Source organism: Mus caroli, unplaced genomic scaffold (genome assembly GCF_978045245.1).
Source record: "Mus caroli unplaced genomic scaffold, Mus_caroli_1 scaffold_7, whole genome shotgun sequence".
In the NCBI taxonomy this organism is placed as follows: Eukaryota; Metazoa; Chordata; class Mammalia; order Rodentia; family Muridae; genus Mus; species Mus caroli.
Window position 1 is genome coordinate 106,044,904 of NW_028227262.1, and position 26,121 is coordinate 106,071,024.

At 39.3% G+C, this 26,121-nt stretch overlaps 1 protein-coding gene and 1 pseudogene across 5 annotated transcripts in view; one reads left to right on the top strand and one right to left on the bottom strand.

Moving 5' to 3' along the window:
- The window catches only part of Tpk1 (thiamin pyrophosphokinase 1), a 328,195-nt gene that overhangs the window by 266,397 nt on the left and 35,677 nt on the right, over window positions 1–26,121 (top strand). The gene's annotated exons all lie outside the window — the stretch shown is intronic.
- Window positions 23,490–25,236, bottom strand: LOC110296133 (bifunctional purine biosynthesis protein ATIC pseudogene; annotated as a pseudogene).

A 26,121-nucleotide genomic window follows, 5' to 3' on the forward strand; every position in this document is an offset into this window, starting at 1 on the left:
CACTTGTTTTCTAGAAAACAAAACAGACTATATCACCAAATGACTTTTCATTTTAGAAAACAAGTGATCATTAGGACATAAATCTAGCCCCACCCCAAAAATACACACTGCTCACAAAGGCTGGAAGGAAGGAAGGAAGGAAGGAAGGAAGGAAGGAAGGAAGGAAGGAAGGAAGGAAGGAAGGAAGGAAAGAAGGAAGGAAGGAAGGAAGGAAACCTTAAATTCTTCCTCCCCAAATTTTGATGTCTTTTGTTGTTTTAAGAATCATAATTGATTTGTTCCAGTGAATTCATTGCTTTGGTAAGTGATCTTTTTCAAGTTGCAAAGTAAAATTGATATGGTTGCTAACTTGATTTGCTAACTCTTCCCATTCTACATGCAGAATACAATTATTATTTTTTATGTAAGTATACCTAGATACATTTTCTACCCCCACTATTTAGAATTGTCTTACAACATGGGATGACAGAATCTTTGAGGACATAAGGATAAATATTGCCCACAGGGTCACAAATTGAGGAAAATCATTGTTGTTTGTTTTCATGGGTAGTCTATAGAGAACCTCTTGTATGTGGGGAGGGGGGAGATGGAATTGTTTTTTGGTCAGAAGTTGCACACCTATCTTAGAGTTTCATTGCTGTGAAGTGACATCATGACCATAAAAACTTTTATAAAAGAAAATACTTAACTGGGGCTGGCTTACCATTGAGGCAGGCTAGGCTGACTCCATGGCAGACTTCAAATTGTCAGTCTAGAATATTAGGCCTTAATCTCTGTTTCCAAGAAATTAACAAGGCAAATATAGGCCTCAGAAGCGGGCCTGAGGAAAATTCAATGGGTTAGCAGCAGTTTCCAGACTTCCCCAGCAACAGTTTCCAGCCCCCATGTCCCAGCAATGGTTCTGGAATGTCTCTAGAGATAGAGTCAACAGATTAAAAGAGAGGTCACCTACCCCACCCTGGAATTCCCCTAATGTGATTTAAATTGGGCCTTCGAGTTCACCCTGTCACTTCCATGTTGGCAGATGGTAGACCCCAGCATGCTAGACTTTTATAGAAAAAAGGGCTCTTTGCTTTTGCATACTATTTGAATCCTGGCTATCATTCTTCATCAAATCATGGACTCCCTAAACTATTTTGTGGATTTAGTCAATTATCATCAGGGCAAAAGCATGACAGAATGCAGGCCAACATGATGCTGGAGAAAGAGCTGAGAGTTCTTGATCCAAAGGCAACAGAAGGATACTGTGTACCACACTGGGTATAACTTGCATAGGAGTCCTTTAATCCTCAGCCCACTTCCTCCAATGGACTACACTTACTCCATAAGGCCACACCTACTAGAGCCACTCCCTTTATCCACACATTCAAACACGAGTCTATGTGGGCCTTTACTATTCAAACCACAACACCCTCACCCCAGAACTGCTGGCTATGGATTCAAAGGGCTATTGAATCAAAAGAGTTGATTGGAAATGGCTTAATTGAAATATGGCAAGGAAGATGCTATAGTCAGAGTGTTGAATGGTTCAATGTCCCCATCTGCAGACATTGTTAAGATGTGCACTCAAACCTGAGACACAGAGAAAAGTAACAGCATTGTACTGACAACTTGTTTGTGAGTTTTCTTATTCATGTTGTTCTATGCTGGATTATTTTAGAACTCTGAGTCCCTGTTGGATTCTTTTTGGCATCTCAACATCCAGGTAATTGAAAAGTAAAATCTCTGCAGTCAGCTTGAGGTATTAAGGGTCAGAATTGATACATTACAGCCTTCTTGTCCTTGTCCAAAGTTCCACTCTGCTTTCTCCTCATCTTAACATCTCCCTGCTTCTGGATGGGCAGCATCTGTCTTGCATTGTCCTCCACTCTTGATTCCTGCACTGTGCTTCTTGGGCCACATGGGCCTTGAGCATGAGAGGCTTCTTGCAGCAATAAGCTCTAAGGAGAGGATAGAAAGAGGGCATCTCATCTCTTCCCTGTCAGCTTTTTCACGTAAGTGGCTCAGACAAAGGTCAAGAGAAATTAACTGTCTCCCATGGTCTGGGTGACTGTCAGCTACAAAAGTTCAGCAGAGCATCTTGTTCAGAGCAGAGCACAAATAGAGGGCAAGGGCTGTAGGGCTTGTTTCCTTTTAGCAGTGCACCTGTGCCAAGAATGTCCTTCATTGAATAACCTTTGCCTTGATGGTCATAATGAGTAACTGTTAGTCTTGCCCCCAACTGTAAATGGTTTGTAGGTATTCTTTACCTACAAAGAATAGCTAGTCCAAAGAACATAATGTCAAATGACTACTTAACCTTCACAACCTTCACATATTTTGTTGACTTGAGATTTGCCAGAAAAAAATAAAAAGTCAAGAATTGGAGGAAAGGTAACACACTGGTTCTGTGGATCCACTTGTACTATTTTTTTTATTCTTATGTTGCCATTAGTGACATCTGCAAAAATGCTAAACAGTCATCAATACAAGATGACATAAAAATATGGGTTTTGAGACTAGATGTATTGTTGACCTTTGTATTTCCTCAGTGCTTGGGCCAGCTTGCACATCTCATCCTATCTTGGCATCAAAGCCTGATGTAAAACAACTCTATCTTCACCCCTCATCTGTCACCTTCAGCAGACATGAAACTTGCCTCCCTGTAGAGTGTTGCTTAACTTCCTGGGCCAGACAGTGCAATTTAAATGCCATAAAAATTGTTCATTTGGTACTGTGAGTTCAAGTACTCACAGTAATGCTTCATTATCTTTCATTCTATCAATGAAACTTTTTTCTGACCTTGGAAACTAGCATCGGACTATACTGAACAACACACTGAAAGTGATACCACAGTATAAATAGAATCATTTTAGCAACGCAGCCTTTGTGGGACATACTCCATTCTAAGGAAATGTTTAATTACATTGCAGACTGGAGTTGTGGCCTGCAGTTGTAAATGAGAGCTTCTGCTGAACAGTGACTTCTGCTCTCAGAACAAACATGGGTTTCAGAGAGTACAGAATGACGCTTAACTAAGCTAGACAGTGATGGTAAGACTTAGGAGCAGGGGATCATTGCTGGACCTGTAGTGCCATCTACAGAATACACTGAATAATGTCGATACCAGCTCTCGTGCTCTTCAAGTAACATTTCCCCAAAGACTTGAGATGTGTACCTGTTTAGAGTTCCTGTGCATGCAGTAATACCTTGTTACTTAGTTTTATATGTGTAAATATACATATATGTATGTATATATGCTTATAAATGTTGTGTTTCCATATTTAAATGTCTAAAACGACTCCTGAGGAAATGAGTATTGCATTATATTTCATTCTGTATTAATTTGATTACCTATTTTTCCAAGACTTTTCTTTGATAACCCTTTTGAGGCATAGTATTTGACGTCCTGGTTACTTCATACAAATGTCAGACTGTGACCCAGTCTGTTACTGTCCCTTTTAGAATAACTTCACGGTTCTTAAAAAGAACCCTTATCACTTACAACTCCAACAATTCAGAACTCATACTATCCTGTATATTTAATGTTCTTCTATGTAAATGAATTTCTCTGACGACTAGGAGAGAAAAGTACCTCAGAGCAAGAAACTGTTAAATGCAATGCATGAATGTTTTTGGATAAAGCTAGTTTACAGATGATGCGATCTTATGGATTAAGTGCTGAGCTAGCATGGTAGCTTGAGCAGGTGGCAACTGGGTTGTCATTCACATTCTTTTTCCTCTTCCTCCTTCATCTCTCTTTGGTGAACACTTTTACTTATTCATCATATCCGCATACTATACTATAGGAAACTTATTCATCATATCCGCATACTATACAATGGGAATTCTGCTGTTGGGCTGTACAAAGGGTGCTAATTCCCTGATCTGCCTCCAGAGGGCTTAGCATCTAGTAGAGGAACTGGGACCAGTTCATAACAGTGCAGCCGACTTTATGCACAGAATAAAGTGATAAATGAGGTGATGGAGAGGAAGCGCTGAAGTCATCAACTGAAAAGAAAGCCTCACCTCATTTGTTTCTTAGAGTGCAAAGGCTAGAGAAATATTTTGCATTACTAAGCCTTCATTACTTTTCCAAAATATCTTGCAGCATGCTTACTAATGTATTAGGAAATCCTCATGAAAAAATAACTTAGATATCACATTCACAAATGTGTGAAAAAGAACAATTTTTAATTTTTTTCAGCATACTTCATTTTGCATATTACCTCCAAGGATTACATACGTATATGTGTGTGTGTGTATATATATATATATTTGGATGTATTTATAGAATTGATATTTCATAAATCTCATTATTCCTTTAGATATAATGCTTAACTGTAGTTGAAAGTATTAACCCATATCCATTGCTATAAAATATCTTTAAATGGAGTCTAGTTTCATAATATATCTATGGTAAATGCATTTGACAACCTATAAATATAATGTTTTCAAAAATAATTTTACAATTTCAAAATCTAGTCATGTTAGACCTTGCACATAGACATTGGAGTTCTTTGCAAATGGCCTGTTTATTAATGGTTACTGTGTGAGTTTCCAACCATGTAAGAAAATCCACTTGCCAAATGTCCAAATCATCAGGGTTAATTTTCCTTTCAGACAGGAACATTTTAAAATTCAAGTCAAGAAACATGTTTCTGTGGTGCTTGCTTGGATAAGCAGTCACAGTGTTCGTGTGTGTGTTTCATCTGAAGAGCATGAATGTCCTGTGGGAAAGAAAGGTTCTTTATATAAGTAAGGAGGAAGGCCAATATATTCAAGGAAATTCCCAGCCTGAGGTATGTATATAGGAAATCACCATGGTTTGAGAGGACTTCATGGTTTAGATTTGAGTTGAGTCGGACCATATCAGTAGTTGAATACAAGAAAGGGGAAGTGAGGGTCCCTGCCAGGGTATGTCAGAAATAAACCTGTGAGCTCATTGCAGTCCACCTTCACCTTTTCCTTGAAACATCTTGGAACCTAATTACCACACTACCAGGTTAAGGACAACCCTAGCCGGCATCCCAGCAATGGCCATCTTGGTGCTATTTCTATGTGACAATCCTTAGGAGGATTGTCAGCATAGGGAAGGTGTCAGCATAGGGAAGACCAGGTCCAAGTGTAGGACCGAACAAGTGAGCAAATAGTAAACTGCAAATAGCATTTTGCAGTCTTTTCCAAGTTTTCAGTTGCTTGAGGATTTTGTCAACAAAGATACAAACAGGAACCATTTATTTTACCTGAAGAACAAAAGAAATGTATTTGTTCCAGTATAACTTGGCAGCTAATCACCCCCCTTCCTTATTGTCCTTCAGCTTCATGAGCTCAGGTAAGACTGTAAACATGCAAAGCAACAAGATGCTAAATTCTTCCACAACACCTTTATGGCTATATTAACATAATCCAGTCATGAGAATAATGTAAATGACCTTGGCATCAGTGGGCTATTCTACTTGCTTGCATGGGACATAGAAAACCCACATAAAACATATAACATCTTCAAATTAAAGATCAGGAAACAAATGTAGAGAATTTAAGAATGGCAAATCATTTTCTGTAGAATAGAAAGCAAATGAGCAGGTTAAATACTTAGTGGGAGGTAAACAGAAATCAAACCAGTGTGGCCAGTGAGGTGTGAGGCTTCATGTGCGTGCACATGTGCACATATGCATAACTGTGAATGGGCATGCATCATGCACTCCCAAATTGTGGCAAAATGGAAGGTTGTTAGCCCTCTTTTAGTAATGTTATAATCCTCAACAAGTGGCAGTTATAACTGAATGTGTATGAGGTTTGAGAGATGCATTAATTGGTGGGTATAATAAAAAGTCATTTGTATTCTGTTTAATGCTATGTCAGAGTTCTAGTAATAGGTTCTCCCTTGAGCCTGTGTCCTATTGAGCCACAAGCCTGTGGCCCCCAAAACTGTACCTGGTATGAGTTCCATCTCTCAAAACTCAGAGAAACTTCTTTTTCAAACAAATAGCTACTAACACAGAGATGCACAGCTGGTCAAGATGCAAAGAATAGGAGAGTGTGGCGTGTTCAGTTCTAAATGGGAAATCTATTACACCATCACCACCTCCTAAGACTCAGGCATTATTGTGATAGATGTGGACAGAAAGTATATAAAAGGCAGATGTGATGAATGACCCAAGGAAACTGTGTTTTCTGACCACAGCAGGGCAGTTGTACATAGGAATTCATAGTGGCTGTGACAGCATGTCCAGAACCTGCACACACTTAAATGTACAACACCCTAGCATGGAGGACAGGAAGTGAGCACAAAACAAATTCCCACTGCTGGTCCACTGGCTGAGAAGCTATTCATAGTTAATAACTCCCAGAACAAAGAGAGTTAGCTTTCTTTAAGAGTATGGTCCCTTGTAACTCTAACATGTTTTAGAAGATGACCACACACCTAAAGCCACACAGGCAGCACTAATGGGCCCAATGGGTTAAAAGAAAATATGAGGACTGTCTGAATTAGGGTTTCTGTTGCTGGGATAAAAACAACCATGACAGAAAAGCAAATTGGGAAGGAAAGGGTTTATTTGACTCACACTTCCACATTGCAGCCTATTATTGAAGAGAATTAAGACAGGGACTCAAACAAGACCAGAAGCTTGAGAGAGGAGCCGATACAGAGGCGATTGATGGGTGATGCCTACTGTCTTGCTCCTGATGGCTTGTTCAGCCTGCTTTCTTATAGAACTCAGGACCACCAGCCCAGGCATGGAACCACCCACTATGGGCTGAGCCTTCCTCCATCAATCACTAATTGAAAAGATGCCTTACATGTTTGCCCACAAGCCAGTCTTATGAAGGCATTTTCTTAATTGAGGTTTCCTCCTCTTAAATGATTTTCACTTGTATCGAGGTGACATAAAATTATCCAGCACAAGGACACAAAATTGAGTGGATCTGGAAGGACATGTGGGGAGGAGGATAAATACAATGTATGAAATATGAAAATAGCCGGGCGTGGTGGCGCACGCCTTTAATCCCAGCACTCGGGAGGCAGAGGCAGGCGGATTTCTGAGTTCGAGGCCAGCCTGGTCTACAAAGTGAGTGCCAGGACAGCCAGAGCTACACAGAGAAACCCTGTCTCAAAAAACCAAAAAAAAAAAACCAAAAAAAAAATGAAATATGAAAATAATAAAATATAAAAATATAGAGAACAATCAATGTCATTTCTAAACATGAAAAGAACCAATTGTAGAAACTATGAAGAAAGAAAAGCAACAAACAAATACCATAGTTGGAGAGATACACCTGGAGTAGCCATGCTAACAGTTTTGCATAAGGATTCAGTTTCTGTTATTAGCAAGCAAGAAAGGGAGAGCCAGAGGGGCTGAGAGGAGGGAAGAGAGAATGGAAGGAAAGGAAGGGAGGAAGAGAGAATATCCATTAAACTACAGTTCTGGGAATTAGAAGCTGAATGAATTTCTGCCTTTGATGGTTTGAAGAAGCCTGCATGTGATTACCCAGACAACCCCATTACTGTAGAATATTTTTCTCTCTTTTCCCTCAGTATATGTGATGTGACGAAGACAGAACATGCATTGTTCATTTAAATGAAACATGAGCAGGGCAGCCATGTGTATTAGATAATGCTAGAGTATCATAATCACCCTGATGTGTCTGTGTTAAACTGATTTTGAACTGTTAGTCGGTGGTAGTTTCTGCAGGCTGTGATTAGATAAATGGATGCAAATGGTAATTGTAACTGATGAATGATTGATGATGGCTTTCTGTGCTTCACTCTGCACCCTTGGAAACGGCCTGGGGCCAGCCAGAAATGGAACTGCTAAGACATGAATTAGGATCAGTTTAAAAGTGGGGGTGCCTACTGAGTTTCTTGAGTGGGTGGGGTTATAAGCACAGACAACTCTGGCCTCTTTCCTCAGTTGGTTGGGGGTTTTGTTGGTTGGTTTGGTTTGGTTTGGTTTGGTTTTTGGTTTTGTTTTTGTTTGTTTGTTTTTTTCCCCTTTTCACTTTCGAGGTCAGACAATTGGTAATTAAAGCTTAAAACAGGGCTGGAGAGATGGCTCAGCTGGTAAGAGCACTGATTGCTCTTCTGAAGGTCCTGAGTTCAAATCTCAGAAACCTCAGGGTGCTTCACAACCATCTGTAATGAGATCTGACACCCTCTTCTGGGCAATCTAAAGACAGCTACACTCTACATACATATAATAAATCTTTGGGCTGGAGTGGGGCCGAAGCAAGCAGAGGTCCTGAGTTCAATTCCCAGCAAGCACATGATGACTCACAACCATCTAAAGTGTACTCATATGCATAAAATAAATAAATCTGAAAAAAAGACTTAAAACAACCAAATAAACACACAACAAAAACTAGAAGAATTCTGTAGCATGGTTTTTAGGTCTCAAACCAGGGACACGTGGCTGAGATGTCTATTAACATTTCAACATAAACTCTGGCCACCAGCATCTCTCAGTTCCCTATCTGTTACAGGCTCCTTCTAGCTGACATATTCAGCCCCCTACCCTAAACTTCTCTAGCCCAGGGACTGGGCTGGGCTTGCACATACCCCAGCTGTTCTTACTCCCCCTATATAATGGAACCATTTTGACTCTACCAGACCTTTTTGGCCTTTTGGGCTTCTTGCCCTCTTGGCTGCTGCTCCTGATTCTCCTCCCTGCCTCTTCCCTCTCTCCTTCCAGTCCACACATGACCTGCCTGCTCAGTCTGATGGCAAGGTCAAGTCTGGACTCTTTCCAGGCATCTCTGCCTCTTAGGCTCTCAAGTGTCTATAATAAACCCTCTCCATCCTTTAGAATTAGGCATGCCCTCATTTTTATTTTCCTTCTTTTCATTCAATGGTAAATTAAAGAAGCTTGACAATAGTACTTCAGGACTGATAACTGCTGTCTCAAGAAATCGGACCTCTAAGGAAAGGCCACCAAGTAGTGTATGAGGAGCCTTGCCTTTGGGTGAAGATTCATATTTTAAAACTATATATATATTTTATATATATATATAATATATATACACACACACATACTATTATACTAGTATATATTTCCTATAAAGTTTTATAGCTGATGCACTGGACTGTCCAATGCACTACAATTGATTTGGTTTCTAGGTGTCTCATAAAATTATACATGTATACATGCAGATTTGGGCATCATGTTCTTTGTTTCTATAAAATTGACTATTTGATGATCTGATTAAAATACATAAATAACAGGGGATGGAGAGGTTTCTCAGTAGTGAGAATAATTACAGTACACAGAGGACCAGAATTTGTTTCCCACCCTCACGGGTCAGCTCACAGCCAGTGGTGGCTCGAGTTGCAAGTGATCCAGTGCCACCTTCTGACCTTTTCAGATACTTCATATACATGGTATATAGAAATACATACAGGAAAACCACTCATCCACATAAAATATTTTTATTTAAAAACAGAAACAATGTATGTGTTAGAGTGGGAAACAAACTGTACTATTTACATAAAAAGGAAATTTCCTTAAGCTTCTGACATGCTGGTGGTGTGACAGAAGTTTCATGGCCATTACCTAACACTGCCATTTCCTCTTGCATCCAAAGTGCATAATACTATCTGTGAGGATCACCTCATTCCCACTGTTCCTGCTTTGCAGGTCACCTGAGAGGATCATAATGAAATATGATGTTGAACTCAGAGTGTTGAAAAACTGACTTGTATGTGCTGTGGCTGTCCTAGTGCTTAGAAGAGCGTAGGAAGAGGCAGTGAGACAAAGCAGATGTGTGCTTGGAGTGAGGGCTTCCAATATAATAACCCCTCCTTCTGTGGTTACATTATGTGACCTGATTCACCAGTGTGAGACTCTCCCACACCGTGGTCTTCTTTGTTCCATAAAGAGTCTGGTGGTATCAAAATAAAGCACCCAAATAGACAGAAAACAAAACAAAACCACCCAGAAATAACTTAACCACAAACAATTAGAATGGAAGCAATAATATAAAGTACAGAAATATAAAATTAAATAAAAGATAACATATTCATAGTACTTTCATTATGTGTGTGGCCAGCATTGCACATAATCAAAGATCAAATGGAAAATATGTAGAAATAAATAAGGTACTATTTACAAAAGTTTTGTTATATTTTTATTGGTTGTAAGACAGCAATTTTAAAATATGTATTATTTATTTTATGTATTTGATTATACAATAAATCCAAGTATACCTTAATAGGTAAGTCGTGATTGCATGCCCAAAAAGAGTGTGGGAAAAGACACAGCAGGACAGAACACCCACCCTTCCTGTCTCCTCAACTCTGCAGGATGTTTTTCTACATTTGATTTTATTGTATTCCTGAAACTGTTGGATCTGAGTCTAATGTTTCTACCATAAGCTGCATGCTTGAGATCAGTATCATGGCTTTATTGTGAATTCCTTTTATTTTCATCATTTTTTTATTCTTTGGCCGTTTCATACATTTGTACAATGAGCTTTGCTGGGTTTTCCCCTCCCACCAGCTTCTCTTACCCCATCACAGTGTTCTGTGTAGGAGCCACAGGTCAATGACAATCTTAAGATGTCTAGCTAAGAGCTAGGCAAGGTACTCTAAACAAGACTGGACAGTCCACATAGATGTAGTTTGCTGCTGTTCTTTGTAGAATACTACAGTTGTATGGAATTCAACTCTAGATTAGGAACTTCAACAAGTCACATAATAAATAGTTTCACTGAACTAAACTAAAACTCTTGATTTCCAGTGAATATTATATGTACAGTATGTTTATAACTTTGAAATGTTACTGATCTTTTGAATTCAATCAGGGTCCTTATTTCATTTCATCCTGATCAAGCATCCCAGCCTGAGAGAAAATTGTAAAGTTTTTTTTTATTTAATTAGCTTTTGATTTTGGGGGGTGTTTTTGGTTGTTGTTGCTGCTGCTGCTGCTGCTGCTAGTGTGTGTGTGTGTGTGTGTGTGTGTGTGTGTGTGTGTGTGCGCGTATGCATTAACATGCATGTATGTTTGTGATAGCTAGTACATGGTCACTAGAGAAAATTTGAGACAGCAAGAAAAAATGAGGGAGGGCTGGAGAGATGGCTCAGCAATTAAGAGCACTAACTGCTCTTCCAGAGGTCCTGAGTTCAATTCCCAGCAACCACATGGTGGCTGTATCACCTGTAATGGGATCTGGTGCCCTTTTTGGTGTGTATGAAAACAGCTACAGTGTACTCATATAAATAAAATAAATCTTTAAGAAAAGAAAAGAAAAGAAAAATGAAGGAAATTCTGTGGTCAGGAATACAATATAATGTCATTGTCGTGCAGTTTTTATGTTATTTCCTCTCATACTTCCCATGTGCATACAATGTTGTGCACACATTAGCATACTATCTTTGGACTTAAGACAGATATAACTATATGCTGGTAGATGGTGCTCATGAAGATGTGTGGTCCTTGAGTAATATTCAGTGGAGTATGAGCTCACATGCTTGTTTCTCTTGGACAGTTATATGCTTTTGGTGTAACCAACACATACATGTATAGTGTTTGATCTCTGAATGTGATTTTCTTTTAAAGATGTATGCTCAGAAGAAAAACTACTGAGCCAAAGATAATGAATTCTGCAGATGTGATTTTCACCATTTAATTAGAAAATCAGAACAGAGACAAAAAGACAATGGATAGGCAATATCCTGGCCCCTAGGCTCCTGTAACACTCTTTAAGTCTCTTTTCATTACACATATAATTACTTCCTCAAAGATGCCTTCCCTGGGAGCATATCCACTAGAATTCATTCCACTGGAAGCAGGCCCAGAAGAGCAGTAGCTCAGATGCAGGACTGGTTTCTTTCACAAAACAATGTGCCCTGGACTCAGCCAATGGGTGAGTTGAGTCTAGAAGACCTACTCCTCCCCCAACTGTTGCTCCTCAGTTCCTAAGTGGCCTCTGCTCAGGGGCACCAGCTGGAAGTGCTTCCCTTCAGTATCCCTGGGGACTTGATAGACACCCTTATCAGCTCTGTCTAAAGGAATCCCCCATAAGGAACTAGCAATTCATACACACATATCTTTATCTAGAGCTTTCTCTGATAGATTTGCCTCCCTGAAAAAAAAAAAAAAAAAGTAATTTTCCTACTGGTCACATCTTTCATTGTTTTTCTTGGGCCATTTATGTCCAAATCTACCCTTTAAATTCATGGTTTTTCAAACAAAGGATAAGATGAAATTGATCCATTCGAAACAACAGACCTAATGAACCAAGTGGGCACTTTAAATCTACCATTCATTACTTAGACACATGACTCTCTGTCTGAAGCCAGTTTGGGCATTCTAAATAGCTACATGCCCCCTTTTATCATTTGAATATGAAGAGAAGACAGTAGTTACGAATCTCTTCTTCCTTGAATCAAGATGCCGGTTTGTCAGAATGCAAGAGCTATAAAGCAGACAGAACTGGTCATAAGTGTCCACATATGTATCCAGGTCCTTGGGTACTTGGGCTCTGAACCTGTGTGTGGCAAGGTGGATTTCATCCTAGGAAGATGAATAAAGATTCCGAGGCTACACTGCTTCACTCCTTCTCAGCTGTCCACTCACCTGCACGGAGCCCTTGCCTCTGCCCCATCCTGCTCAGCTCCTTTAAGAAATTTATTTGAAAGCTTTCCCAGTAAAATTGACACCCTAATCAGGGTCCAGAAATAAAGAGCAATTCTGTATTCTCCTCTGCTTGTCATTGATAAAGACATTTAAAAGGAGAGTAAGGAAATTGTGAACTTCTCTGTTTTATGTTTTACTCAGCTGCTACCAATGATTTTTCTGTTTCTCACACTATTAGGGTTTTGTTTCTAACTTTGTTTTATCTTATTATTGTAGTTACTTTGTACAGAATTATTTATCACTTCACCTAGAACTTCAGAAAACAATGACACTAGTTTGGTCTCTTGTCAAAAAATTAGCATATCATCTTGAGAACTGTTAATGATGATCATCACTAAACACAGTCCCATGACCTTTCAGAGTTCACTCTTCACACAAAGAGATGAGGGATCGAGCCTGTACCCTAGGTTGTTCCTCATTCATTCATTCATATTTTATACTGGACTGTCTCAAATCCACGGACTGCCCAATAATGACACAGTTATTATTTTTTATGATACCTAGGCCTTACAGCTTAAGCTTATTTCCAACTAGCTTGTTTGACTTAAGTTAACCCATTTATTCTAGTTTTTCTTCTGCCACACGGCTTGTTACCTCCCCTCTATGGGGAGGTCTCCCAGTACGGACACCTGTTTCTTCCTCCAAGTCTGGCTGATAAATCTCCTGTATTTCCCAGAGTTCCTTTCTCTGCCGTTTTGTCCCACCTATCCTCTCTTGCTTTGCTATAGGCCATTCAGCTCTTTATTGATCAAAGCAGAACATGATGGAGATGTTTACAGAACACCAAGAGAAATGATACTTCATAAAAGTAAGAAAACCAAGGGTCCTGGACTCAGCTTTCACAGTACCGAAACCAGCATTTGAATAATACAGTCAACCATTACATAAGGCACAAGAGATTATCCCAACTATTTACCCCCTCTCCCTGTTCTCTTCCAAATACATTTGCATGGCTGTCTCCTGTAGTGCTGGGATTTTTACCCATTGCTGGCTACTTTGTCCTCTGGAATCCTAAATCATAGTATATCACTTAATGAATTGGCTTCTAAGTGCACCTGCCTTGAAAGTATGTAGCTCTTTTCTACTTTAGTACTTTTAAACAACCTACTTGCATTTCCTTGTCATGGCACAGTCAAGATACCTAATAAAAAAACTCCCGTTCACTGTGGGCAGAAAGATATCAACAGACACCAGTTGTTAAAATAAAACCTATATAGGCAAACATGCTCTAGAAATAAAGGTATAGTGACTTTAGCCTTGTTCATTGAAAGATGCTTTAATGGTTTTGAAATATGACTGTCAACAGATATTTCAAATGCTATCATAACGTAAGGCTTTGGAAAGGAAAATAGTAAGAACTGCAGATGAAAGATGAAGGAGTTGAAAATCTAACACTGGATGCAGTTCTATTTTGGGCTTCTGCATTGTCTGTGTTCATTTGAATGTTAAACTTCTTTGAATTATTCCTTTATTGCTGTTTGCAGGCATCACATTGATCTAAGAAAAGCAAATGGGGCAGTTAAAATCCCATTCCAAGTTGGAACAATCTCTGGATTGATTGGTGGTAATGGCTGAAGAGGAAGGGACAGTGTTCATTTCTTATTGACCAGAAATGTGTTTATCCAATTAGTGTGTGCCATGTCCAGAAACAGCAGGTGCACATTGCTGAGGGATGTAGCAACTGAGGTTTTGTGCTTCTTTGGAGCCAGGAAGACTCCTGCCCCAGACTTATGACCACTGACTTCTGACTGATTCCTCAGTGCTACTACTAGACTTTAACTCATCTTGACATTTCCATTCAAGTCAGGAAGCCAGTCCGTATGCACAGCTCTGGGAATTGGAAGGGATTAGGAAACTAATAAATATAGGACAATTTAGGAGGTTTCAATCTAGATTGTGATCAACATATTTTGTGTGTAAAAGAGTGTATTGTATATTTTCTTCAAACAAGAAATAACTGAAACTACTATATGTATAAAACAAAACTAACTTTAAAATACATGTTTGGATAAAAACATCTCTGTAAAGTTCACATGAGATCTACTAAAAGAGAAGTGATACTGGAAGGCTCCATAATAGAAACACATGAATAAACTTGCTTGTTGTGATCTTCAGCATGTAGTGCTTGGTTCATAAGAAACGAGGGATTTATGCTAAAGAGTGTTGCAGTTGTGTAAGTGTATGTTTACATTGAGAGACAGTTGCTAGAGAGTGTTGTTCACCCACATTGAGCTGTGCTTCTCTCCCTGCCTGACCCCTGAGAGAGAGGGAGAGGGAGAGGGGGAGGGGAGGGAGAGAGAGAGGGGGAGAGAGGGGAGAGAGCAGGGAGAAGGGAAGAGAGGGAGAGAGGGAGGGGGGAGTGAGGGAGAGGGGGAGAGCAGGCTCCTGTGTTTGTGGACTTGTGCTGTTATGAACACAAATACAGATATGTGTCTGTATGTGCGAAGGTCAAATGTCAGCTGTAGGTTTCTTTAGAAGTCATTCACCTTGTTTTTGAGACAGGGTCTCTCATTTTGGCCTAAAACTCACCTACTCAGCTAGGTCAGCTAATTCTTTCTGTCTTTTCTTCCCCAACCCCTGGTTACAGAATACTTGGGCAACTGGGGCTGGCTTTTTATGTGAATGCTTGAACTTAAACTCATATCGTAAGTCTTGCATATTAGACACTGTACCAATTGAGCAATCTTCCCAGTGCATTTCTGAATAAAGATTTAACTCAAGAAAATAAAAACATCACCACATTGAAGAAAAATGCCTCTCAGTGATATGTTTTTAAAAATTTGAAAAGTGGACCTAAAATCCAGATATAAAAATATATTGCTGTGGCTGAATATACAAAAAAAATTAATTATGTGCATGAAAAATGAGTATAGGAAAATATATTTAATTTAAGTACAAAGATTATGGGTGGTTTTTCTTATTTTCCATCTGACTAAAATTGAATTTGTATGATAATAAAATGTAGAAAATATTTGTCTTTGTTACTCTTCTGTTGCTGTGGAGTGACCCCATGACCAAGACAAGGTATAAAAGAAAGCATTTAACTGGAAGTTCACTTACAGTTTCAGGTGCTGATCCACGACCATCATGGCAGGAAGCGAGGTGGCAGACAGGCAGGCAGAGATGTTCAAAGCTTGCATTCTGACCCACAAGTTCAGGCAGAAAGTATGCCTGGTATGAGCTTTCTTGACCTCAAAGCCCACACCCTTCCAGTAGGCCACACCTCCTATACTGTCTCAAAACAGCTCCACCAACTAAGGACCAAGCATTCAAATTATGAGCCTATGGTGCATTCTCATTCAAACCATCAAAATAATTTCCTGCATAGGAGCCAAATTTTCAACAGCTCTAAAGTCTTGTTTCTTTTAAATGAAGGGGGTCTGTAATGGTAGTAAGAACTAATCCCTCCAATTGTTACTAACTGCAAAATGTCAGATATCTTGGAGACATGTTTTTTCAATGCCATCTAAAGTGGGCTGTTTCTTTGGTGGAATGTACACTCTGTGGTAAGCTTCCCAGCAAGACTACCCATTGAGAAACCTGACATTCAAACTGAGTTTACATATTCTATAGGACATTTACTAGTAAATTAACAAAATCAACTGGGATATTAGAGGTCCCAAGCAAGTCTCTTGAATTCATTTAAATAGATCAACCCAAAAGCAATCTGGGTAGTAAATTACAGACATGGATGCTGGAGTGACCCTGACCTTGGATGTTAAAGAGAAATAGCTTGGTATGGTTGGCACTCTGGAACAGAGAGAGAGCAAGCAAACTTTTTCCCACATACTGACACTGTGCCTTTGCATAAATAGAACTATTTGTTTTGAAAGAGCCAAACAAATTACCATTTTAAGATGCCTTAGAAATCTGTTGAGGTTGGCAGTGGTACCATTTATCAAGTAACATCATGAAAATTTCTCATTTGCTTCCTATACTGTGTTTGTGTAAGCTAGTGTTATCTGTTTTACGATACAAAGGGAGAAATGTTGCTCTAGGTTTTGGTTATATTTCATGTGTCATTCTAACGGAGTTTTGGTAATGCTTGGAGGATTTTGAAAAGAATCCTTCCAGAATGTTTTTGCACATCATTAAAACACGTTTATCATGTCAAGAAAATAAATGAATTAACGAGTGTTTATATGAAATAAGACCTTTTCTCAACATATAGGCAAATATTTAAAATAATGTATTCAAGTAAAAGTATGGGAACTGTATCTCTTGTGTCATTGCAGTTCTTTCTTAGAAGGAATAGAAGCAGCCTGAGGTAAATAACTCTATTTTAACTCACATCAGTAAGGACTTCAGAGTTGCTATGTCAGAAGGAAATTCTATAAATTGTTCCCTAAAGAAGCATCCATACTATTCTATTACTTTCTAACTGCCCTTAAATAAAATAAAGAAACTAAAATAGAAAAACGTTGAAATCTGATTACAGTCAAACTTTTATGGATAACTGTTCCTAAAATTACAGTATTTACCTCTTTAAAATATTTTCTGTCTTGTATTTCTCTATATGTGTATTTTTAGCCAAAAAGTGACAGTATTGAATGTTCTTCCACAGTTACTTTTTCTACTTAAAAATATTTTCCTGTATCATTAAAAATATTACCTATATGTACAGCTCTAACTGATTTACTGTGCAAAAAGAATTGGGTTATGGAGAGCTATTTTAACTAGTTCCATACAGTGTGCTGATAATATGCACAGTTTTATAATTTTGTATTAAATTTTTAGACATCCTAGAAAGTTTTGGTGTGGCATTTGTCATTCATAAATGTCATTCTAGTTCCTATCCCCCCTCCCTTCCATCTTCCTCCAGTTAATTTCTCCTGCATTTATGCACATTAAATCCATTACCCTCTCTTATTCCCACTTCATCTCCTTTATTACTCCCTCTCAAAGTTCCCATTTAACATTTCTATGTACTTTCATGTAGGTGCAAATATTGTGCGGGGGGTGGGGGTGGGGGAGCATTGTGTGTAGAAAGAAAGAGAAGATGAAGTGGAGAAGAAGGAATAGAGGGCGACCACATAAGACAGAACATTAATCTCTGTATTTCTGAATCATCTACCTTAGTAGATATCATGATTTCATCTTTATAGCTGAATAGGATCCCATTGCATTATGTGCCACATTTTCTTTTTTCATTCATTTCTTAGCAGTTGACTAGGTTTGGCTAGTGAAGATTGGGGGAAAGAGGAATATCAATATCAGTACACTATAAAAAAAACAAAATACCTCGAACACATTTTCAGATTTGAAGGCTTCTCCAACATTAAAGAACATTATAAATATTTGTTTTATCATATTGGTATTTTTATATATTACATAGTTTTATCAGCCTCTTACATTTAATAGATTGTAGTTGATTGTTACAGGTTACATACTTGCCACCTGTATGTCTTGTCTGGGAAAGCCCTAACCAAACCAGTAGTTCTTGTCCAGGGCATTTTTCCATTGGGACCTCTTCCAAAGTCTTGGGACATCGTTGGATGTCATTCTATATCTGTCTGGCATGTGCCAGTAGAAGAACAGCTACTATTTCCACACAGGATTCTCAGTTACAGTGATAAAAATGTATATGTAACTCAAAATCTCAGTCATTCTCCTGTTGAAAAGCATGGTCCAAATGTTTTGCTCATTTTTTATTGAATCGTGTGCTTTCTTATTAATGAGTTCTACTTTCTATATTCTGCATCTAGGCCCTTCTTAGAAAAAGGAATTGCTTACACTTCCCAGTCTGTGACTCATGTCATATGCTTAATTTTTTTCTTTTAAGGAGCAAACATCCCCACAAAGTTCAAGTTATTGCTGTTGTCCTAATTCATTTTCTTTGTCTGATTTAAGAATGTTTGTCTAACCCAAGAGGTCTTTTATTTTCTTACATTCCTGAAGTTTCACAGGTTTTACTACTAAACTTAAATCTATGGTATATTTCTATTTGGACTGTATGAATAACGCATTCAAAGGTTGAAATGTGTAATTTGTTTCATCCGACTAGCCAATGTATTCTTAACAGCCTCAGTGGAAATCAGTCATCCACTTATGTCTGTGTCTGTTTCTGAATTTTCTACTTTGATTCACTGTTCTCAGTGCCTATCTCTACCTGTACTACATGTCTGAGGTACTGTAGCTTTGTAAGCTGTGAGGTTAGATAATACAAACCCAGGGATCTAACAATATTGAACCCTGAGGATTCTTTACTACCTTCTCTTGGGAGAGTTTTTCATTATACCATTTTTTTTTTTTTTTTTAGTTTTTATTAGGTATTTTCCTCATTTATATTTCCAATGTTATCCCAAAAGTCCCCCATACCCTCCCACCCACTCCCCTATCCACCCACTCCCACTTTTTGGCCCTGGCGTTCCCCTGTACTGGGGCATATAAAGTTTGCGTGTCCAATGGGCCTCTCTTTCCAGTGATGGCCAACTAGGCCATCTTCTGATACATATGCAGCTAGAGTCAAGAGCTCCGGGGTACTGGTTAGTTCATAATGTTGCACCTACAGGGTTGCAGATCTCTTTAGCTCCTTGGATACTTTCTCTAGCTCCTTTATTGGGGGCCCTGTGATCCATCCAATAGCTGACTGTGAGCATCCACTTATGTGTTTGCTAGACCCCGGCCTAGTCTCACAAGAGACAGCTATATCAGGGTCCTTTCAGCCAACGCTTGCTAGTGTATGCAATGGTGTCATCGTTTGGAGGCTAATTATGGGATGGATCCCTGGATATGGCAGTCTCTAGATGGTCCATCCTTTTGTCTCAGCTCCAAACTTTGTCGCTGTAACTCCTTCCATGGGTGATTGTTTCCAATTCTAAGAAGGGGCAAAGTGTCCATGTACTCACTGATAAGTGAATATTAGCCCAGAAACTTGGTATAGCGAGATATAAGATACAATTTGCAAAACACATGAAACTGAAGAAGAACGAAGACCAACGTGTGGACACTTTGCCCCTTCTTAGAATTGGAAACAATCATTATACCATTTTTAACCTTTTGGTTCCTACATATCTGTCAAATGTATGCCTGCCTTACTTTGTGCTGCTGTTTGTTGTTTCCTTGCTTGCTTGCTTGCTTGCTTGCTTGCTTGCTTGCTTGCTTGCTTGCTTGCTTGCTTGCTTGCTTAGGCAAGCACTCTAGCTCTGACTGAACTACATCCCCAGCACTTTGGAGGGGAAGGTGTTGGTTTGGCTTGATTTGGTTTCGTTTGGTTTTGTTGTGCATGTGGTTTCTTAAGACATGATTTCTCTGTGTAGCTGAGAAATTCTCTTGGCTGTCCTGGAACTTGCTCTGTAGACCAGGATGTCCTTGAACTTAGAGATCTGCCTGCCTTTGCCTTGCAAGTACTGGGATTAGAGATGTGTGCCACAACTACCTGGCTCATTTTGTGTTGTCCACACAGAATCTCACTATGTATCCTAGAATGACCTTAAATTTTGCATGGAAAATCTCAATATTCATAATGCCCTCTCTCCTCCTCCTAGGTGCTGAGATTATAGGCATGGAGCCAGCATCATGCCTGGCTCATAGTTCTTAATGTTATCTCAAATAGATTTCTCAGATTCTGATGTCAATACTAGATTAGCACAGATAATATATAACTGGGGAGTGTTTTCTGCCTTTCTGCTGTTTGTTGACAATGTGGAAAAAGTAATAAGTGGAGCCATTATTTTCCCAATACTCTCTACTGACCTTCTAAGCAAAAGCTGCTCACTATTTGAGAAGCAGCTTGTATCAACCTCTCTGTGCATTGCTAGTGTAGTGGACTATGAGGCAATTACTTCTGTACAAAATTCATTTGGCATACATACTAACTTCTAAAATCTTCTATTTATATTGAATCATCATTTACTTAATTAAGCTCCTCATGAACTTAAGTATGTCTCCCCTTTCACATCTCTTGCATCTTGAAGTTGTTTTTTATAGAATTTATCATGCTTTATAAGTAGGACAAAGAATCCAGTCAAGAATACCCTACTAAAGATAGTTTTTATAATCAATCTTAAGTTATTTTCCTGAAGTAAAGAAATTAGTTTTCATAATAAATATTGCTTGTAGCTACAGTCCTGAGTAGCTTAAGAGTCGGAGAACTCATTGATCACTAACTGGCAAATCACTGGTTGCTTTATTGTATACATGTGGTTTCCTTTGGTTTCTGTTACTGTGTAAACACTATGACCAAAAGCACATTAGAGAAGAGAAGGCTTTTTGTCTTATGGTTCCAGAGAGTCAAAACTCCTAGTGTTATAGAAGACATGGCAGCAGGTGGCAGGAGCAAGGCACTTGCTCATCACACTTTTCTCCACACACTGGAAGCAAGAGAGAGCAAGCAGGAAATAGGGTGAGGCCATAAACCTGCCCTACTCCAGTAGCATCCTTCTCCACCCAGGCTGCACATCCTAAAAGATCCACAGCCTCCTCAAACAGCATCATATATTAGCATCTTTAATAAAGATACTTTGAATTTACATTCAACTACTAAACTTGTCTCAGGCATGATTAAAATAAAACATATTTTCATTATTAACTTCATGTAGATGTAATCTATATACAGAAAATTGACCCATACAGGTAATTTGGGTGTGTTTCATACTGGAATGGAAATTACTACTGAGAAGATAAAATGCCAAAATTTTGTTTTAAAAGAAACCAAAGCACAAAACAATTAGACCGAGAGAAAATATCTTGACAAATACAGATTGCATCATTGAAAATACCTCATGGAATGGGGCTTTTTAACTAAGGACTGAAAAATGAGCATGATAGCTGACTGGCTGGAACATGCCCCAGGACACACTGGACTGGAGCGCATACCTGCAAATGCATAGGTTGTGCAGGTCTGCATCTAGATGCAGGAATACAAAGGAGTCAGAAACCATACAAGTGAGGTTTATGGCCTAAGCAATAAATTTCCATACTAAAGAAATCATCTGAAGGAGAGACTGAGGCAAATGAAGGGAGATGTAATTGGGAATGTAACAGTCTCCATAAGAGCTTCCTGTCCTAGTACTCACTAAAAGCAGCTTTCTGGGCGAGTTAAACTGTAAACTGTTACCTGGATAATCAGAGGCAACCCTTGAGAGGAAGTTCTTACTGGCCTAAAGTGTGGGACTCAGACCCTGGGGTTATTTCTGCCACTAGTGGAAAAGATGCTGGTGAAGGTCACAAATGCACTAAAATAAAAAGGTTTTCACAGTATTTTGTGCCACTGAACAGGAGAATTTGATTTGGCTTGATAGCTTAAGTCATTAATATTCATAATGAATAGGAAAAATATAGTATTTCATATTTGAAAATAATGAAGATAGATTTATCAGGACTCCAGGAAGCCCTGAGGCAGCCATTGGATAAACAGTATATTATTAGAAATGGGACTCCCTCAGAAAGACAGTCTTTTGGCATATCTTTTATTATTGTAAAAGTTTTCTCTACTTTCTGTACCTTATGTTATAATCAAACCATAGATATACAGTTATTTCAGCAATAACATCATTGTTTTGTAGTAGCAATAATTACCACAATAATAATTTATATATTTAGGTAGCCTTATTTATATTTTCAAAAGCATATAGAATCGTCACTGCTTTAAGTACTCTGTCTGTTCTGAAGAGTAAAGGCTGGGTGTGAGGAATTGGAAAGTGACTCTCAGCTCCTTGGCAATATGTATGTAATCAACCTGGACTGAATTGTGAAAAGAACACTCTTTTCTTCATTATGAATATCTCTCTACAAAACATCATTTTCTAAATACACTGGAATGTATATTTTGATAATAAATGTAAAAATAACATTTGAGTGTTTCATGCCAACCTCACAAAACAAAAAGTTGAAGCCCTTCTTCTTCCACGTTTGTTTGTTTGTTTGTTTGTTTGTTTGTTTGTTTGTTTTTGATTACTTGTCCCTGAGGATATTTATATGGCATTATTTCATTTTAGTTGACATTTTTTTCTGGCTATTTTCACATGCTCCTAAATACTTACTTTCACTGATCCCTACCCATTTAGCTATTTGTGTAGTATTATCTGCCATGTTTATCTGTTCCCTTGATAATTTGTAAAATAGACCAAGTAACTCTGGAGAATTAACCACTTATGCTTTTTGTTGAGATAATTCATTTTATCTCATTCTTTAAAACTCTTTTCAAATTTATTTAGAGGATTGGAAAGAAGGCAAAACTAACATAAGGCTAACTGATCAAAATTACAGCTGACCACAGGAATCCTCTGTGTGAACAGTCAGGCTTACAAACACAGGGACACAGATCCAGTTATGTCCTGCCTGGTACAGGGAGACACTGCCACTGCCCCCTCAAGCCCCCCCCCTCCCTTGGGCTTCCCACATGGGGTCTGTATCTGCTTACTTTGGTTGACATTGTGTCCATTTGTAGGTTTGTACCAAACAGGTATACTAAGTAGCTAACAGAGTTTTTAAGCAGTTCTGGAGAAAGGAAGAGCTGTGTCAGCATTATCTAGATCCTGCTAAGGATCCAGTTCCCAGGGGATAATTGGCTGTTTATCTAGGAGACAAACAGCCAAGCTTCTGAGAGCCACTAAGAAAGGAGCCCTGGGGAGAGCAGTCCACAGGGGGGCCATGTTATCATGAGACAGCTTGGCTTTTCCTGGTTACCTGCACTTTAGGTGTCTCACAAGAACTTTTCATGAAAGCTGGCTCCAGGAGGGAGGGATGCCTTCAGGTTTTGCAGAAACAATCCTCACACATGGTGTCTTAGGCTAGAAAGCTATACCTTTCAAATAAGTAAGATCCAACTACTTATAAACCCAAATATTAAGATACAAATGACAATTTTTTTAAAAGGTACTTTCAAGATCCCACACATGATTATCTAGGACTATGAAACAATGTCAGCTAAGGTCAGTGGTGGAAGAACTGGAGATCCATATGAGCCAAAATGATCCCCAGGTCGTTGCACACCTCGATCACAATCTTGTCAGCAGTAGATCCGGATGGAGTGACAATGTAGGCCACACCATTCCTTTTAGCTTGGTCTATATTATCCCTGAAAGGAAAGAAGGCATCAGAGCTGACAGACACACCATTCAGCTTGTTGACCCCTTCCTTCTTCTTTGCCTCCGTGATAAAACATTTCACCAGGTCTTCATCCTCACCAATGGTGCCAATCACATACTCATCAATGGAATTGGAGATTTCTGCTATCTTCACCCCAGCTTTAAACTCATGGAAAGCATTTGTGGGTGGTATCAAACCCACCAAGAGTTTGCCTTATCATCTGCAAAGCATGTGCACTGTATCCAAGACTGTTGTCCTACTCCGATGCCAATAACCTACCTGTCCTTGCCATAGCACACCAAATTAGACTGAGTATACTTGACAGCTAATATGCCGACAGTGAGGTCTCTGAGAGCAGACTCCAGCAGATCTTTATTCTTGGTGACAATATTGCTAAATAACGACGTGTCAATGACACCATTATTTCTCTTCTGGCTTAAAATGGAGACCAAAGAGTGTTTGAACTTCATTTTCATCTGGTTTGTATGACTGATCCATCTGAAGAACAAAATAGTTTACAGTTTCTTTTTAGAAAGTATTTTCAAGTCTTCTTCATATCCCAGGGCAACAATACCACCTGATATTTCTCTGGAGATAATTTTTGCAATTTGGACATCACAAATGTCAGATAATGCAACAAAATAACCAAATGAAGACATCCTCTCTGCTCCTCTTGCTCTTCCATATGCAATGGCCAGGGGCATAAAAGTCGGTTAGAGGTCATAGACCATGCAGACTCTGGCCTTGTCCTCACTGAGTGGAACCCCAACAGCAACACCTGCTGGGCTGACATGCTTGAAAGAAACCCCAGCTGGAATGTCTACTGCTCCTCTCAGTTCTGTCACCAGCTGCCAGGCCTTCAAAGCATCACACAAGTTTATGAATCCTGGGCTTCATTGAGAGCTGTGATGGGTAGCTTGGGCTTCAGTATATACAGCTGGGAAGGAGTCTGATGGAAGCTTATCCCATACCTCAGGGACATCTGAGAAATTCCTTTACTGTACTGTTTCCTGAAGTAATCTGAAATCGCTTCATCATATTGAGTAGTATGGGTAAATGTGTTCAACGCCACATGAAGCCTGGTCTCCAGGGAAGTGTCCTTACTATCAGAGCCCTACATCTCTGCAGCCACTGCCACATAATCCTCTGGTTCACAGATGACTGTCACTCAAGCATGGTTTTTGGCTACAGCTCTCATTAAGGTCATGCCACCAATATCAGTTTGCTCAATAGCTGTCTCAACAGTTACATCTGGAGAAGCTACAGTCTTCACAAAGGGATACAGGTTACAGACAACAACTCTTAGAAGGTTGAAATCAAGCCTGGCCATGTCAGCAGTATCTTCAGGAATATTGTATACCAAGATTCCAGCACGGATGGCAAGATGCAAGGTTTTCACACACACCCCTAACATTTTCAGGAACCCCGTTAGCTCAGACACATCTCTGACTGACAGGCCAGCATCCCTGATAGCTTTTGCTGTGCCCCCAGAAGTAACCAGACTCAAACCAAGAGATTCAAGGTTTCTGGCAAATTCCACAAGGCCAGTTTTGTCAGACACACTGAACAGGTCAAGCTGAGAGGGAGCCATGGGTCTTGATACTGGTCGCAGAATCAGGAGATGGACAGGCCATGTGTGTAGGCAGGCTGAACCCAAGGTTCAAGAACCTCATTTTCAGTAGAAGGCTCAGAGAAATGTGGGAAGACAAAACTCCTTAGGTAGATTAAAAAAAGAAGAAAAAGGCAGTAGTTCTTTTGTAGAACCTTAACAAAGATATTTTAAAAACCAACAGTCCTCACACCATGTAGACTGAACTGACTCCCTCTTATATGCCTTTCACACCCCACTCCAATGCATATAGATCTCAAGGATGCCAGTGACGTATTTCTTTTTGAGTCTGATTTATGAACTCTTCCTTGTCTGGCCAGGTGCCGGCCGTATTCCACCATTCATAATCTGTCACCAGAAGTAATGGCCCATTTCCAAAGGTGAAGCGTGACAGTTCTTTCAGCATGGATCAGGTAAACAGATTGTGTGGCTGCTAGGTGATCTGTCAGAAGAGGGCTGAAGAGCACATTAACCTTTTGGTACACCCCCGTTTTCCCTGTGCTTCTTTTCCTTTATGCTCACCATTTTTCTTCATAAGAGGCAGACCTGATGAATAGGGAAACATCCAATCACAAGTGAGCAGGCTGCTCCGAGTCCATTCTCATGCCTCGCTGTACAACATGCCTTCAGAAAGCCATTGGATGAAGGAAAGAATCTGATTCTGTTTTGGCTTCTGGTTCCTCACTGTCCCAAGCTTATTTGTGACACTGGATAGTGATGAGTTTCTTGGCTTCCATTGCCTGTTTGATCCTTTTCTTCATTTTTAATACACCACTATACACAGGCTAGCCATTCAATTGATTGAAGGATTTAGGTACCTATCCTCATGAGTTTTGTGTCTGTGTACTATTTGTGTGATATTTCTAT